The following is a 5,218-nucleotide window of genomic DNA, read 5'->3' as shown; positions in this document are numbered from 1 at the left end:
GCGCGGACGGGAGGGCTCTCCGCGTCCCTCCTCCCGCGCAGCCTCGCCTCCTCCCGAAGGGAGAAGGTTCTGTTACGAAAAGGCGCGAAGGAACGAAAACCCTGTCGGCGCTCCGAAGACCGGACACGAAGGCCGCCTAGACGCCGGGCTTCGACCCGCCCGGTCCTCCGGGCCCACGGCATCTGGCGCCTGTGGACACAGTGACCTGCTGGGGTGACTCAGCGGTTACTCTGGCGGCCTCGCACCCCACCTCCCTCTTCCTTGTCCCTTTCTGTCCCATCTCCTCCATCTCTCCCTGCTTTTTTCTCCACCTCATTCCTTTTATCTTATCCCTTCTCCCTTTGCCTTTTTTTTTTTCATTTATTTCCATTATTCTTTTCCACTGAAAAGCAGTGCCGATTCCACTTCCGAAGGCCGCCCTGCGTGCCTAGGCTGGGGGAGAACAGAGGAGCAATGGATCCTCTGAATTTTGGTTTTTGAGCCGTGCTCTAAATAAAACAATGCGATCTGAGGAAGTGGGGGTGCCCGAGGCCCCAGGAACCCCCTCCTATTGGGGGAGGTTTCTCGCTGCGGGATAGAGGCCTGAGCGCTGGGGGCCCCCCCAAGGCCAGCCTTTCTAGGGGAAGTTCCAATCCGACTTGAGGAATCACTTGCCAGAGCTTTGCAGAGAAGTCTTCCTGTTTCCGAAGTTAGGATACTTTAATAGCCAGTTTTTCTGAGTGAAATTTTGTTTGTTTTTGCGATGCGAATCACAACCAACGCCCTTCCAACAATACAGGCCTGGACTTCTGGGGGCTTTATGCACCCGGATATAAAACTGAATGAGATCTGCCCTCTGTCAGGCGCCACCACGCAAGCCTGGAAGCCTCCCTGTGGGCTTTATCGAAAAACCAGGAAATATGGGAGGAGGGGTAAGTGTTCAAGGCAAACAGGGACACATAGCTTTCAACTTGGGGGCTGCCAAGCCCAGGGGCAAGAGCAAGGTCATTGAGTTCTACACCAAGGTCTGTTCACCAGATATTTTAGAGCTGAAATTGTACTGCTGCAAACCATGCAGTATTTGGAGTATCAAGTATCCATGTATATCGATGCTGTATTTTTAAAGTGAACAAAATAGCCACTGCTCTTGAAGACCCTCCTCAAGCTGACCGTCCAGGGTGGGCCTAGGATGGGAGCAGGACAGTGAAGGGGGGGCCTCAGCACCCCACACAAGCACCATTTGAGGGGGGGGGATGCTCCAAAGAGCAGCCTTCAGCCTGGTAAGCCGCAACCTGTGCCCCGCGTCACAGACAATAGCTAAGTTTAAATCTGTAAAAGTATAATAAAAACACAGGTGCCAACGTAAAAGGTTGTCTTTTCATAACGTGCTGCAAGGCCTCTTCTACAGCACGAGACCACCCTGTTCCCACCTGGGAAGGAGCCGCCATCTAGCCCACGGGGAATGGTTGGTGTCCTCAAGAGATCCAACCACCTCTCTGGCAAAGCTGCGTGATATTTCTGGGTTGTGTTTTTTAAAACACAGACAGACACACTCACACACACCAAATTGACCTTGGAGTATTTTTCTGGCAAGGACATGCCCACATGTTTTTGTTAATAAATCATTATCATCACTCTGGTCAGTCAGATGGGCCCTATGAATGTAAATTCGAAGAAGACCATTATGATGGGGGGTGAGGTGCGGAGGTGAGGGGGACAGGCAAGAATAGTCTGTCACACGGTGCCAGCTCTGGCTTCCCCAGCGGCTGGGAGCTTTCATTCACAGGCCTGGCTTTGCACGCATGCAGCTAGAGGGGCAAACTGTTGGAAATGGGTTGTTTCCGAAGCAGGCACTCCACAGCCAACTTATCACGCCTTCTCAATCCAGCTAAAGCCACCCTAGAAGCATCAGAAGTAAAACTTCTTACTTTAGGGTGAGAAACTACAGTGTCTGAATTTACAACTGCTCCTTCGAACCCATTTAAATAACCAAGCGCTTGCTCCTTCCCTACAGATCAGATACACCAGTGACCAAGGCGGTGCAGAGAACTGGGGGGACCACTGCACGCTTCAAAACTCTCAGCCCCACCAAGAAACCCTCCACTGTGAGAAGACACACACCCCTTCCACCCGAAAGCTACAGCGAAGGAGCCCTTCCCTTTGTAGACAGCACATGCTGCAGGCTGTGAGTATGCTGCACATTTTAATTTGTGAATGATCATGGCAAGCGTGCTTCTGCCCCTCCATGCACCCAGCACCTTGTCATTCTCAAATGGAGGCACATGAGTAAGTACCCACTTTGTGTTTTGTACATTTGACCCAGGTAATGTTCTTCATTCTCTCATTTGGCAAAAGCAGGTCCCCAGCCCCAACAATTAAAAGTCTGTAGCTCTGCCCGGCACTTTGAATCTTAATTCATATACCCAGCTCGATCGTTTCCACCTCCAAATCATTACAGAATGCTAGCGGTGTCTAATATATAATATATCAGTTCTCAAGTTAACTTGTTGCTTTACTCAGAATCATGATTTCCTATTTCTTTCACTTTAGGTAACCTAAGACTATGTATATGAGGAGCAAACTTTTTTTTTTTTTGCGGTGGGGGAAGGGGGGGGGTAAGTACATTTGCAAAACAGAAAAGTAAGTAGCTGCCAAAATAGTAACAGCCACAGATTTCATGAAAAGTGATATAAAAATAAGTATGTTTAAATATGTATATACAATGACTGCTTAACTAGTGTTTTGCAAAATGTCTGGCTAAATAGAAAAGTTCCCTTTCTCCGTAATAATTGATAAATGCATTTAGCGGCCCAGGCATGCAAAGTACGGTTGAGCTTTGAGGCGTTTGTCCAGTTCATGTGGATCCCCCCCAGAAGTCTTTTGTCCAGAGAACTTAAGAAAAAGCAATGTTTGGGCTCAAATTACAGTTTCCTCAATTTTGCACTTTGTTTTATTAGTACAAACCTGACAGTGCATTTTCTAGTCTAAATGTGAGAGCTCACAGATGAAAATAACAGAATTAAAATGCTTTTTACAGTGTCTCCTTTGCTGATATCACTCCCAAAATCTTTCAATCCTCCAGACTGAGCACCACGTCAAGCCAAGTCTGGACTTTTCAAACTTCGTTTCAAAGGAAAGCTCCTGACGGCAGCTGGTTGATCTTGGAGTTGAGTTAGAAAAGGGCATCTCTCCCCTCTTCCAGGGGAACCTCGTGTCCGCCCACCTCCTAACAGGCCGTGGCAGTCACAGGTGCCTTGAGCTGCTGAACTGTGGACGCCAGCTTCTCACGTCCAGTCACTCAGGGCTTCCCTTTCTTAGTGGTGCTCTCTAAATCTCCTTGGGAAAATTGTCAGCAACAAACTGACTACCTGCTCAAAACCAGTCAGAATTTGCTCTTCACGGTTTTAGAAGTTTTTCACGAATCTTTTTTATCCTATCCAAAATACAGCTCCATCTTCATCGTCGATAGCTAGAGTTCTCTGGGGCAGAAACCTGGTACTGTATAAAATTTTTCTTCAACTCTGTTAAGTAATATTATGCTAAGAAGTTTCAAGCTCCCAGTTATCTCTAACCAACGGCTATTTTGTCGTTTCTTTTCCCCAACAAGCCCTTCAAAGACAAATCCAAAATCTTCCCATAGCCATAGGAGGTACCGAGATTAAAGCAGCCATTAAATATAAAATGAAGTAAAAGAGATCATCGACGCCTTGACTAAATCTCCAGGATCTTGAGTTTTACTTAGAAGTCAAAGCATGTATCAAGATGAAGAGCATGCATTATTTAATAGTTCATACCTTAGGATGCATTTTATTTTCCTGACTGCTTCCCCAAGTCTGCAACCTGAATGGTTGCTCCTAAAGTAGCTTATTACATACCTTTAATAATTTTCAGGGGCTTTTGCTTTCACAGCCCAATCTGTTTTCCAGCCCTATGTACACTTCACGGAGAGAAATGGACGAATCCCCCCCCTCTTTTTTTTTTAACTGTTTCTTTCAGGCCATTTCACAGACATGGATGGGTGGGAGATGGGGAAGTCATTGTACTCGTATTTAAAACCCTGTGTTATGCAGTGAATTCACTCGTCGTGGTGAATTTGCACAGAAAGGTTTGCTCCTTTGGCAAGTTTGAATGAGCAGATTTGCTTTGGAAACAGCTACATTTTACTCAGTACTAGCTACAGCGAGTCAGTGCGCCCCCTGCTGACAAGTCCCTAGTGCGGCTCCTGAGCACTTCCAAAGTTTATTTTGTTCAGTAAACCGTGTCATATAAAATTAACAACCACCAATAAAATTAGCTTATATGTTTCAACTGTAAAAGTCCAAACCAAAGTAAAGCTCGTCTTCGTGGCGCTGGAGATCTCTAGCCTGGCTTCCCCGCGGCCGGACCAGGGTCCTTTTATCTAAAGCCCAGTGCACAAACATATAGCTTAATGTGACCAGTGTTCTTCCTTTTATTTCTTTCTCTATGGCAACCAATATGCTCTGCTCAGAAATGTTCCCCATCAAGGAAACAAATGATCTTCAGGGAGCAGCTCTACATGGCATCTGGTCCAGTGGAGCACAGAGAGTTAACCCCAGTCAAAAGCGAGGCTGCCAAGCAGTAAACAAGGAGTGGAAACCGGCGGATCTTAGCCCGCTCTCCAACTGCAGCCTCTCCCTCCCTCCTTACAAGCCATTTCACTGATTTGGCATCAACTGTTGCCAAAGAAACTACAAATTTTAAATCACAAGGTGTTCTGGATACAGAAGTGCAATAAAACTCTAGCCCTTTGACGCTACCCCCTCGTCATCCAGGCAAGGCTTCCTTTAAAAAGAACAAAACCAAGGAGCTTTGAGAATTCCCTCCAGCCTATTTCACAAAGGTAAGGTGCCCCCTCCGGCTTGGAACTGGCCGAGCCATTTCCTCCAGCCATATTTATCTAATTAACTGCATCTAGCAAGTAACTGCACCCTTAATTTTTACAAAACCCCCGGGCAGTGGCTAGGAGGGGCCAGGCCGACTGTCAATCTGAGAAACAGAGTAAGCCCAGCGTCCGATGCTCCAGCTCCAGCCGCTGGCAGTAAAGGGTAGGGTGCCCTGCTTAGTTTGATTGATCACCCTCTTCTGACCAATGTTCCACCAGAAGCTGGGAGCTGCCCAGCCGCCAGCTCCCGGCGGTGGTTCTAACCCGGGTGCAGGACTTCCTGCCTCTTCTTCCTCCCCTGCTTCCTCCATCTCCGGCCCTTTGCCCCCTTGCGGA

At 47.5% G+C, this 5,218-nt stretch overlaps 1 long non-coding RNA gene across 3 annotated transcripts in view; it reads right to left on the bottom strand.

Moving 5' to 3' along the window:
• LOC107182459 overlaps nucleotides 1-5,218 on the bottom strand; it is a 74,341-nt gene that overhangs the window by 67,553 nt on the left and 1,570 nt on the right. The gene's annotated exons all lie outside the window — the stretch shown is intronic.

The sequence above is a fragment of the Myotis davidii genome, unplaced genomic scaffold (genome assembly GCF_000327345.1).
Source record: "Myotis davidii unplaced genomic scaffold, ASM32734v1 scaffold336, whole genome shotgun sequence".
NCBI classification, from domain to species: Eukaryota; Metazoa; Chordata; class Mammalia; order Chiroptera; family Vespertilionidae; genus Myotis; species Myotis davidii.
This window is presented reverse-complemented; position numbering and strand designations above follow the sequence as displayed.